The 13,082-nt window shown below is 35.7% G+C and overlaps 1 protein-coding gene across 9 annotated transcripts in view; it reads left to right on the top strand.

The window, feature by feature from the left end:
* Positions 1–13,082, top strand: part of AHI1 (Abelson helper integration site 1) — a 99,840-nt gene that overhangs the window by 53,840 nt on the left and 32,918 nt on the right. Inside the window, exon 21 of one of the 9 annotated variants that reach the window (XM_049799848.1) lies at positions 5,144–5,168. The exons of 7 other annotated variants lie outside the window; for them this stretch is intronic. The gene's annotated coding sequence lies outside the window, so the exon portion shown is untranslated. Of the gene's footprint in view, positions 1–1,331; positions 1,785–5,143; positions 5,169–13,082 lie in introns of those variants that run through there. One more of the 9 variants, XM_049799846.1, reaches the window with a different exon arrangement.

Raw genomic sequence — 13,082 nt, 5'->3', positions numbered from 1 at the left:
TTTTTTAAACAAAAAAGGAAGTAGCAAAAGCTCCAGCTTTCAATTACCCGTTCTCTGAGAGACATTAAAATCCCCTCTGGTTTTGTTTGCCTTCCCTCCTTAAGATTGTGAGCATCTTTGGACAGTGAAATCACATTCCTATACTCTCAGACACTGTTTTGCAGATCCATGGCATGCCATGAAAGAAACAGCCCGCATTTTTAGGCTTTATTCAACAGCAACTCCTCAGTAACTCCCACTGTGTTCAGGGCATGTTTTCTAAAATAAGTTTTAGGTTTCAAGTAATTGTAATTAGCAGGGACCCTAATTGTTAACTATGTGGGAGATTGAAGCTTGACTATAAATACTGCACAGATCTTTTCACTAAAATTTTTACTTCAATAAAACCAGTTAATTAAACTTGCTCTTAAAAATTAATTACGTATGTGCTAGAAACGTGATGGTTCTTGTATCTTTAAAAAATCTCAAAAACAAAAAAACACTTTGGCAGGGTTGAGAACAATTAGAAATTCTCTTTCCATTAACACAACTGACAGTCAAAGGTGTTTTCCACCTATATAAAGTGAAAGCTTCAAAGCACCCTCTGAAGATAATAACAAAACTGGCTTTTCATTTAAGTCCTCCGTTATATTTGATAGACTATTTAAAACTTCTTTTTTCAGTCTCAAGCAAACAGTGAAATAGGTTTCTACACCAAAGATATAAAAAATATTTATGCATCAACTAAATGCTCTTAGAATACTATCTTGATTCTTGTTTTTTTTAGAAGCAGAAAAAGGACGTACATCAAGTAGCAAAACTCAGGTTTTTGCAGAGATACTGCAGAAATACTGTCAAAAGTTACATCCTCATACCTGTGTTTGTATCATTGGTTACTTTTTTCAATATTTCATACTTTCTTCCCAACTCTATAACATTTATCTTCAGTACCACCACAGTCCTGGAGGACTTTAACGTTTTTATTTGTTTGTTTTGGGGGGTATTAATCTTGCTTCTCACATAATTTTGTGCCACTTGAGCAAGAATGTGTGTAGAAAGCTAGTTCAGTGTGGCCTTATTCTTTTCATCTCTTAATAAGAAATTGTTAGGGGAAAAAAAGACTCATGCAAACTATCATTGAAAATGTATCAAATGAACAATTGACTTCAGTTTTACTATTAGGATAGCTCAGTTTTCTAATTTGAGAATAAACAGTAATAAAATGTCCTGAAGAGATATTAAAAAAGATTACAGTATATATTAATTGAAGGTTGCATGTGTGTGTAATACATAGTCCAAGTATGACATGAAATACAATATTTGTTGATACCTCTGGCTACGTTTGGATACAGGTTGATGGCATTTTCCAAGAGGACTGAAAGAACTGATTGGCAGATGGAGGACAACTCAGAGAAAGCATGCGGTACAGCCAGCAGCATTGCCGGCTTTTCCACACTACTGTGCTGAAGTTAGATAATGCTGACCATGGGGGACCATTTTTGTTTAGTGGGAGTGCCAGTAGGAGTGCCAGTTGGAGGAATCTGCTTACTGGGATCCAATCCATGCAGGCGAATTGAATGACACACAGATCACTGAATAAGTACTTTTTTTTTTTTGATCCTAACATATCAATGTAAATATTTTATCAAATTTTAAAGTAGGAGTGAGATCTCATTCATTTTTTAAGAGAAATAGCTTGAGTGTGTGTAAAAGATCTCTTGTGGAGAATATAATCATAAGAAAAGAACTCTCGATTTTGTCTTGAAAGAATCTGGGTATATCCGTTCACTGTTAAACTGTAATGTGTGTTCCCTCATTAGCTCACCCAACAGCTTAATTTAGATTTGCTGTGATTGGGAAAGCAATTAAGCCTGCAGGGCTGCACGGATCAGAGCTATGGAAATGGTGTAGCAATTTGCCATACTGTCTAAGTCACTTTGAGATATTTCTTTTTAGCCCCACATCTTCTTAAAACTGGGGCAGGAGGATATTGTGGTGAAGAGTACCAAATACATACCTAAAAGTGGTTCAGTACCCACACTATTAGTTGAAAGTGGTTTGAGTGTAATACAAGCTGCTAGGAGGAATAGGTGATGATGGAAAATAATTTTCCTTACTTTTATATATGAGAATGTGAGATTATTAAACATTACTTACTCCCTTTTTGTAAGCAAAGACAGTCTCTCAATTTCATTAGTATCAGTGAGTCTGCTGGGTGGGGTTTTTTTGTGATACTGATTAAGAAAATAATGATGTTATGTTGAGGCCTGTGCAAAAGGGTTTTAGTAGTTTTTTTCCCTGGTGGCCTAATATATGTTTATCTTTTCTTATTTATCCTTACTACTATAGAGGGAGAAATGCAAGTTTCCTGTTCACTATGGGAGAGTCATAATGACCTCAGTGTGATCAGGCAGTCCAGTGGGGGAAATATCTTTGATTAGTAGTCTACTACCAGTTGTCTATAAGTCTTAAACTTTATAGAAATACAGAACACCTATTAGTATGTCCTGTAGAGGTGCTGCCAAAATAGAAAGTGGTCTAAGAATACATAAGAAGAAATGCATGCAGAATGTTTAGCTTCCTGCAAGTTACAATCTGCTTATAGAAGATTGTCGTGTCTTTGAAAAGGGTGAATGTGCATTAAGATGGAAGAAATATGTGCCCAATACTTGACTCTCACTTCTCAGTTATCTTTATGGTTTTATGCAATTTTCTGTTTTCTTGCTCTGTCATATATTTGAAGAACTGATCCTGCCTGACACATTTTTCAGAAATTTAACCATTTAAAAATTTTCAGGAGAATTCTTCTAACATTTTTATGGGGATGGAATTTTTTTGAAATGTGGCCTTTTCATTTAATTATTCTAATGGGACAGTGGTTCTAAAAAATGGAAAATATTGCCTATAATTTTCTTTTGCATTCCTAAACGTAGAAATATGAATTGTTTTTTGTTATTATAACAAATATCTAATTGCAACTTTGCAGAATTCTCACGTTTTGCTGTAATTTGTAGAACTCGGTTGCTTCTAACTCTGATTGGATCAAGTATGTATGTTTTCAATCTTTTGGAAACAATTACTTAAACACCTCCACCACCACCCAGTTTGGATAACAATAACTTATGAAAACTGTTATGAGAGAGTGCATAAAACTAACACTTAAGTGAATAAACTTGGCTTATTTTAGTCCCCAGTTTTTCAGCATATTATTCTGGGTTTTTATGTTCTCTTAACCAAAGTTAATACCTTTACATTCATTACAAGGCCTTATTTTAACTACAAAGCACTGCATAGTCACAGAGAAATTATGATAATGGATTAAGTTTTAGATTCAAGCACCAGATTTTTTTCTTTACTTTTCAAAAGAGTGTAAGAGAACTGAGTAGAGACAAAGTACCAGCTAAACACCACAGATCAGCTCTTCAGCAAGTGTGAACTGATTTAACTACACTGAAGTTAGGTAAAAATATATTTACCAAAGCAGAAGAACATTAGGTCTAAAATGGTTTTTATGTATGTCTGTGTGCTAATTTGAATGGGAACTCCCCCGAGGAAAATGATAATTCATTTTAAGGTAGTTGTGTATCTCACTTTTGCTTAGGAGAAAAGTATACGAGAGAAGGGAGAAAGAAAATAAAACTTTTCTATTACTATTATTATTTGCTCATAGCAGAATGGAAGAACTGAAAAATTCAACTAAAGAATATTTTTCTCAAAGTTAATTTTCTTTTAAAACAATAGAAGCATCCATCACAAGAATATATTCTTTTTATGCCTTTCTGGTTCTTTTATAAGCTATTTTGCCATACCATTTCCATTTTGAAGAAACTGTGTCTCAGTTGCTTCAGTGCAAATAGATTACGAAGGCTCAGTTGTCACCTGCAGCCAACCTTTGCATGTACTTCCCTCATCTTACTCCTTCTGCTCAGTCACTAGAGCCATCTCTGGGATGTTCCACCTTGCAGCTGACTTTGGCAGAAAATAAAAATTAAGAGTACCAGGACACAGCTGTGCCCTCACCATGGCTTACAGGTAGTTCAGGCAACCTGTAGGGGAAGGAACTTCCTGAGAGCTCTGTGGCCCTGCTGTGCTGCCAACATCAATTGCCGCTGTCAGAGCTCTGGCTCAAGGCTTGAATACAGGACCTTGTTTTAAGGTAGGAGAGCTGAGTGTTTACATTTATAAAATGAATAGTAAAAAGTGTTTTTTTAATTTGAAAACAAAAGGTGTATAAATAGATTTGTCTAACCACAAAAATGTTCCAACAGAATAGTAAAGACACAGAGACAAAACCATTAACATTAATGACAATATAGTTCTTCTATTTTAAAAGGTTGGTTATCCAGTTTCCTCTATCTGATTGATAAGAGGTTGTAAACGTCAGAAGAGTTTGTATTTTCTAGTTAAACTTGCTAGAATTGTTTATGCTGAGATCAAAGATACACATGTTCCTTTATTATATGTTCTTTTTCATATTTCTTCTAGGCAAGTTAATTAAAATATTTCACTAAAAATTACACTAAATACAGAGCACAATAACAGCAATCTTTGAAGATTCCAAAAACTTTATCAAAAGCACACCATTTATATTTACTTGAAATTGGTGTATGTTAGGGTAATTACTGCTGTGCCTTCAGGCTAAAGGAAGTACTCTCAGCCAAATTATACAAGGGTGTGGATTAAATGAAGCATTACTCTCTGTTTGGCAGCAGTGGATATAGATTGCAAAATCAGGGTGTGACGTAGTACTGTGGGAAGACTCTGCCAAAAGTGATTTGGCCTGAGTGTGCCCTTACTTTCTCAATTATGTGGATCCTAAAACAACCAAATCTAATTAATTCCTAAGTAGAGAGGTCCTGTTAACTGTTTTCAGTCTGAGCTTGTCTGTACTTTCAAATAGAGCTTGTCTGTAATTTGGGGGCTATTGAGCTACAAGACAGCAAGTGTTAAAAAAGTGCATATTTAAATGCAATTCTAGCTGGTTTCAGAGGTAGAAACAGTTCTTCTGCCTGAGGGTTGTGCAGCAAAGTATCAATTCCCTGTCCAGCAGAAAGTTCAGGTCAGCAAGGATGCTGTCTGTAGAGCAATAAGCATGAGTGAATAAAAAAGAGGACGTTGATCCCTCCTTGTATTGCTCTAATCCTTCTGCTCCTTTCATTTCCAGAGGAGCTGGGAGGACTGTGCAAAAGACCCAGTAGCAGCCATAGTGCACAGGAGGGAGGCATCTCTCTCTCTCAAGAGGAGACCTAGGTCCTTTGACTTCATTACTGGTTTTGGCAAGTGAGCAAATCCCAAGTATACTTAAAAAAAATAATCCTCATTTTTAGGATATATTATCCATGCTTTTTTGGTATACATACATACTTTTTCAACTATTTTAAAAACCCTCTGCTAATTTTGTAGATAGATTTTTATCTGTGTGAAACAACTAGACTTTCATGGATTCATATGCAACTGTTGCTACCCTCGTTGCTGGTGCCTCAAAACACCAAGTTCAGTGAGAGCAAGCTTCCCTCACATGATTCATTCTACTAATGTAAAACCTTTTAAATAAACTTTGGGTATCTGTGGTCCATATTGTGCCTTGCAATAGGGTGTGATACTAGTGTAGCTTAATACTGACCATGTCAGTCCTATAGAAAGTAATGATAGAGAATGGTGGCTTGGGAAAGCATTAAGCAAGCAGAAGGCACATACAGAGAAGTGGAGGCCTCTACGGGTGCATAACTTAGATGTTGCTATTGTCACACAACCTGGTGACTCAGTATTATTTACAGAACTGGCCTCAGTGTGCTGCTTTGATGCAGATGAAATGAGAGCTTCACTGGAGCTTGCCTCCTCACTGTTAGCTTGCTTTCTCGCTCACTGGAGGTTGTAAGGAACAGTGACTCATTGCTTGTTGGCTTCAAATGAGGTGGTAGAATTGGTTTAAAACTTTACTCTTGAAAACTTATATTTGAGTGTTTTCTGCAATCTTATGGCATGTTCCAGTGAAGGAGCAGATTGCCCAGGTTCCTTCTTCATCTTTTACCCTCACAATTAGGGCTCAGTTTCTTCAGCTTTTACTTCCTTGGTCAGAGAAAAAAGTTCTGAATGACACATAGGCAAATTAAAAAAAAATTCCTTGGAGTCTTTCTTGCTCACTTGACCCCAGGCTTTGCTCTGGCATGCCAGGCAGTCTTTCTGCAGAAGACTCTTACTGAAACTGCATAACAGATAGTATTTGAAGCTGTATTTCTCATCTGAAGATTGATTCTACCATATCACATCCCCATATGCCTCTGGATATCACATCCCCTTTTCCTATGCCTGTCAATATCTTCTGTTTTGAATAGAGGGCCACTGTGTCTACTTCAGCTGCCTATGCTAGCTTCTGGTGCATCATTGATTGTTTGGGGGGGGTGGGGGGGTGGGGTGGTCCAGATTGGCTGAAGGGTGTTGCAGTGACACATGCTGATACAGGTCTTTCTGGAATCCATTCAGAGCCTGAGTGGTCAAAGCAAGCAGACTGCTGCAGCTAATACACCAAAGAATAAAATATAGAAAATTGGAGCTTATTTAATAATATATGTTGAGCATCTTTTGGTGTGATAAATTGCCTAGTAGCAGAAAATGTTCTGAGAATTCTGTCACCAAACTTCTGGTTGTCACTATTCACCAGTAGAGCATAAGAAGTAATTCCCCTAGGTGTTGTGTTGGGTTTTTTTTCCTAGCAAGGACTGTAAGTGCTAAGATTCACTTTGTAAGATATCATTTTCAGGTGAAGATCATAAATGGACTCTATTTTCCTAATCCTTGCATCTTTGAATTTTCATTTATGGATAACCACATGTAAGCAGAGTTCACCTCTCTAATAATGATTTATGTATGGTGCATGTTGCTGGTTGAAGAACTTCTCTTGTAAGCCAGGTACAAGCTAAAACTGAGTTTGGTGTTTATCTTCTTTAAGGACACCAAGTCACACTCTTAGCATTTTTCATTTTAGAAATGTATTCAGAACATGTGTTTTGAACAACATATTGATTAACTAGAGGTAACTTTTCACCTTTTGGGTCCAGCAGTGCAATCTAACAGCATGTTCAGCCCAATTATATTTGCTTCAGATTCAGCTGCTTCTGTATAAAAAGCAGAACCAACAGGAGAAGAAAAGTAACTGTGCTACTGTTATTTGGAAAATCTGGAGTGCAGTGCCCACTTAATACACATGTATAATATACCACATCATGTGTACCTTGATAACAGTACTTTATTGGAAAGTTGGTTTCCTTGTGCTAAAGAGCATAAAGGACACTTCAATCTTTTTTTGTCTACTTGTATGGATACAGGATCTTCAGCAATTGAAATTGTGGTTTGAATTAAGAATCTTCCTGCAAATCAGATTTTCTTACCAAAACGAATAATTTTGGGGGTAAATTCCAGGAATCATGCAAAGAGAACAAGGTGCGTCCAGCATTGTCTGTATTGCCAGTTCTTAAGCTAATAATTTGGCACACATGACTGTGCAAAAACCATCTAGGAAGATACGACAACTGTGTTCTTTTATGTGAACAAGGCTATTAAGGCATATGCTTTGAGAGTTCCAAACTTAGTGTTACTAGAGTTTTCTGTGTTTTGTACAGTTGTTTAGTCCTTCTGAAGAAACAAATGTTTGTGTAGCAGTTAGCAATTAAGTCAGTTTTAAAGAAACCTAGATATCTTTCATAATGCATAATGTTTAGAAATGGGTTTCTTTCATAATAAGCTTTGGAGAAGAACTTCCTGGCCTTGAATATTCAGACCTCAGTAATCCCCTCTCTCTTACTGATGATTATGTGAACTTAGCAGTTGCTGCTCTCATGTGGATTTTGGATTATTGGAGATGCCGTATGAGCATAGTCATTAGTGATTTTAGCTGCTGCTGTTAGTCAAACCAGAGAGGATGGGTGATGTAATTAAGCTTACATGTTAAAATACTGCAGTTTTATCAGTTTGGCACTACGTGTGTGATGATGTGAAAAAAGCTGTCATGTTATTTTATTAAGTACTTAATCAAACTGTATGTCGTGATACTATAGCAAATATTTAGTCAAATAGTACTTCTGTCTTCATTCTGAATTTAATTTACATTAATATTTTTGTTTACATCTTTAGACTTGCTGTGCAAATATTCTTGTTTGTAAAATTCCTGTAGAAATAAGATACAAATTCACTGGATAGGACTATAACTTCTATTTGCTGGCTTGACGCTGAGATAGTGTAAAGTCTTACTTTCTTCTAATATGAGTTGCAGTTATTTGAGTTGCTGATTGAACCTTGGAGAGAAGTCTGTTTTCTCCAGAATATCCAGAGTTCTGGAAATGTGGTCTTGACCCAACGCTGGGCCCAGTCCCTCTTTATGAACCTGCCTGTCTTGGTTTTCTGTCTTTTACCTCTCCTCAGATGGGGTATCGCTTTGGAAATGAAAGGGAGTATTGCCTCCTAACAATGTTCTTTGCAAACGGTTTCCTTTCCATGCTTACTTTTTTGCATATCCTCCATCTAAGACCCAAGGAAAAATCTGTCTAGAACAGATTGCTTTTCAGCTCTTTGTCAAGTGATAATTTAAGCTTTCTACCAGGTTCTCCTGTACTAGAAGGTGGCCCTTAGTGGCTAAGTCATCATTTTTACTTTCTCCAAAGTAGCATAACATTTGGTATCCACATATTTGTATAACCTGTGTAACTTCTGCTAGAGTATCTGTATGGTGGCAGAAGGCTGAGAGTATAGCAATAGTGATAACTTTCTAAAAAGCATTCTAAAAATCCACTGCTGTAAAAGCAGGCAGCTATTGCGTTCTAGAAAACTTTGCAGAACTTGTAGGTGAAGGACACTGAAGAATCAACATCATTGAAATCTGTGCCCAACTGGATCTGCAATGTGTTTCTTTAATGTTGAACTTAACTTTTCAGTATCTTTTCCTCTGTAATGGATGACACCAGTATTAGTCTCAAGCATTTTGTCGTATATTATTTACAAGGAAGTGTATTCAGATTTTGTTATGAAAGTTGTTACAGGCCATTATTTTATTTCTGTATGCAGTTGGAAATAAATTAGAAAGGACTTATTCATACATATTCTAATCACTGATATGTAGAAAAACTCTTCTTAGTTTGTTCATAAATCGTCTGAAAACTCAACTGTGCATGCAAAAACTCATATGTGGTAGATCAGTTTCACCACACATACATTCTCCTCAAATACCTGACCAATCTAGTTTCTAAACTACAAAATGGAAAGTAAACTTAAAGACATAGCCTTCTTTTTCTGAAAATACAGTAAGTATATCTGCTATGAACTTTTTTCTTACTCTTTTGATTTTAGACCATATTAAAATTCTTATGTAATGGTTTCCTGATTTAGTGTCTTGCCAATGATCCTGCATTTTTCATTTTAAAAATGTATTAATTGTTTGGCAATGTCATGGAATTTTCTGCTAATATTTTCTCAAAATTAATATTCAGTACTGGCTGGTAGTGCTAATTTAATGGAGAAAGTAGGCTAGGTACAAACTAGTGGATATTTCAGTCATGATAAAGACTTGAAATGCCAAGCTGACTCATTTTTTCCAGCATATTGCATATGATGTTGCATTTTTCCTTGAATACAAATGTTAGAAAAATGCTGCATATGTTCTTCAGGCAGTTAAAAGATTATTATTTTTTTGTCAAGATTTGATTTGACGTAGTTCATGCAGTAACTGGCTATTTTTTTCTCAGCTGAGAAGACTTTGCATTGCAAAAATGTTAATGGCTGATTTTGAAAAGTATCTGTGATATTCTAAGCATATTTTCTTACTTACAGCTTTCCATTTGTAGAGCAACAGGCTAATTTGGTTTAAGTAACTGTGGGTAACTAGCCATTGCTGAATTTCAGCTGTGAGAGGAACCATGCAAAGTAAATTACTTTGTTTTCCTTCCTTGCATAATTTTCATTCTTTGTCCTTTATCCCTTGTCAAGTGTGTTTTCTAAAAACATGAGTAGACCTTAGGTCAGTAGATACTTGACTTCAAGAGTTACAGATAGAGTTAAATTCTATTTAACTGTATTACATAGAAATTAAGTATATTAATAAGTCAAATTTAACTGTAATACAAATTTTTAGGAAACAGATAAGCATAAATCCTGATTAAGAGCTCCAGTTCCTCTGATTCAGGGAGAGTAAGTTAATACAGAAGCAAAAATATTACCAAACCCAAAATGAAGGTTGCTACTTCAGTGTTGGGCATCCACAACTCTTAAAGGACAGCAGTTTCTGTATTTCATAAAGTATTTTTTTTATAGGGTAACACTACAAGCTTTATTTAATATAATACAAAACAAGTTTTTTTCGAATTTAATTTAATTTGTTTGCATTTAAATAGTCCTGGTGAGCTTAGCAAAACTAATAATGACTTTTCACAGGATATCTGCAGCACTGGAAGAAAAATAACTATTATTAATACAAAGTATGTGTCATAGTCTGCATTTTCCTTACATCTTTTTATCTGCTATCTAGAACTTGTAAATAATATTGCCAATCTGATTTCAGAATGCTGATTATATCTGTGCAGTTTTATTGATGTTTGCTGTAGAGTCACTTTCTGTTCTCTACATTATAGAAACAACTGGATACGATAACCCCTGCTCATTTTCAGTTGTATCTACTGCCATTATGATGTAACGTTAGAGATTGTCATAAATTAGCACTTTCCTGATTAGCATGAATTCAATAAATGTTCTTTACTTCAAAAGAATGCTTGGGACACGTGCTACTACTTGCATTGTTTATATATGGTACTGTAGAAACTTAACATTTGCAAGAAAAATGTAAGATGATGATTTGATAAGATTACTCAGAAATAATTAGGTGGGTGTGTAGGCTGCTAAATGTATTTGATTTTAATCTCTAATTAAAAAGTTGGATTTTTTAATTGTTTTTGTGATGCAATAATTTTTACTTCGTTATACCTTTTGTAAATAGGGGCCAAATTCTACCTGTTGATTGTGCCTAAGTACAGGATAAATATATTCATATGAAACAGTATTCTCCTCAAAGCCAGTGACAGACTATCTCCATACTTCTTTCTGGAGGATTATTCTAAGATACAGAGCAAATACACATACATGCCCTTGTACACCTTGAACCAGGAATGAAAATGATGGCTAACCTTGAATGAATATCTCTATGCATTCTTTCGGCTGATGGTAGATAAAATTATGTTGTGGGTTATAGTACTGCCAGAAGCATAATTTTTTTGTGTGTTAGTGCTGTCTGATTCTGAGGTCTCTTATATGAGGATTGGAATTAGTTGATGTTACAGTGAAGGTATCTCTCTGTGGATCTACAGGTCTGAATTCAAGCCTTGCTCCATTCCACTGCTCCAGTGTTCTGCTGCAAGGGTGTACTTGATCATTTGGGCTGGGGAGTCAGAGACAGCCAGACGCAGTAGCTAGAAAGAACTGTACCGGTCCTTGGATAAGAAAGTTACTGTGTTTAAGCACAGTAGACCAGTTGTCTTTCTCAGTTTAGGAAGACTGTGACTGACTCATGTTTTGGGAAGTCAGAGTTCTCCTAATACCTGGAGTTGGGGCATCTACTGGAAAATCATGTGCTGGTGTGAAAGAGGCTGCAGCAATATGTGTGGAACTCCATGGTACTGAATTGCGTAACTCCCTAGAGTTACTTTTCTAGATAACTGTTTTTAATATCAGCATTTAGTAAACAATTGGTTAAAGAGCTAAATATTGCATACTGTTTTTATTGAAAGCTTATCCTTCTGTGCAGACTTTTCTGTATAGTATAGTATTTTGAATGGCAACCAGAGCCTGATCTATTTACATAAGTTCCCAAGTTTCTTTCATTTTGTAAGTTTACAAGTTTTCATTGTATTAATGGTGATAGGGAAGGGAAACAAAAAGAAGTGCTTTTCCAGCAATCAGCACAGCTCTCTTTTGGCTTAATTGTGGAGGGGAGTTGGGTTTGGGATTTTTGTTTTGTTTTGCGTTTTATGACATTGCCATCTAGATCAACCTCTGCACTAACTGGAGGAGTGACATGTGGCAGCAGTAGAGCTAAGGCTTCTCTCTCTCTCATTTTTTTAAGTGCATACAGCATGAAAACAGCTCTCATGTCTGACTTAAAATAAATTAACAGAAGTTTATCTATATAACTTAGAGAAAGTAAGAGTAAACAGAGAGGGATTTCATTTGTCCTATAGATTTTTGTGGTTTGGTTTTAAATGGATAGATTTAGGTTACAAATTGGAAGCCCACTTGGAAAAAAAGAACAACATTGAGGAGATAGTTCAGTCTTTTCCAGATGATCTGATAGAAGAAAAAAGTGGGGAAAAGACAAGGAGAGGGCTAGTACAGCATGGGCTCACCTGATTTTGAGCAGACTTCTGTCAGTGCAGAGTACATTGCAAGAATCTTACAGGCATTTGTAGAATTCCTTTGTGGATGCCATCACAGCACTTGTATATACACACTTAAACATAGCGTGTGAGAACTATTTTGAGAATATACATTTTAAATGGTTTGCAAGATGTGGGCTCTCAAGAGAATTAACCATTTCCTTTGGTGTCATATTAGTTACAAAGAGAATGCTGTTTTAGAAAGAATGCTAAAAATACTCTGTTCCTTGTCTTACTTAGAACTGCTTTTGAATATAGTTTTCTTAGTCTACGTTCAGCCAAAGTAGTTTTAAAAGCTATAATAGAGATTAAACTTCATTGAAACAATTTTCAATACACTTTGGTCCTATACATTCTCCTGTTCAATTTGGAATATGTTCAAAATCATAGGTGCTAGACTAAGTTATGTAGACCAGAATTTCAAGTGGGTTTTTACATACGGCATTGGATATTAGTAAAACATCTGTTTTGGTGGTGAAACAAAAAGGTAAGCTTGTGTTAAGTGGATGCATCCATTCCTTTAATTTTATGTGAACTCCATCTGAAAATGTTTGTGGTGGGTTTTGAAAGTATTTGTGATCCTGTGTTTAAGTAAAGGAAAACAGGTTCTTATCCAATAGATAAACAGTCTTTTTATTTAATGAATTCTGTTTGATCTATTAAAGCATAATTGTTGTGAGGATAAAGCCTGTG

The sequence above is a fragment of the Accipiter gentilis genome, chromosome 5 (genome assembly GCF_929443795.1).
Source record: "Accipiter gentilis chromosome 5, bAccGen1.1, whole genome shotgun sequence".
Taxonomy (NCBI): Eukaryota; Metazoa; Chordata; class Aves; order Accipitriformes; family Accipitridae; genus Astur; species Astur gentilis.
The sequence above is the reverse complement of the archived record's forward strand: the minus strand, read 5'-3'. Positions and strand labels throughout refer to the sequence as shown.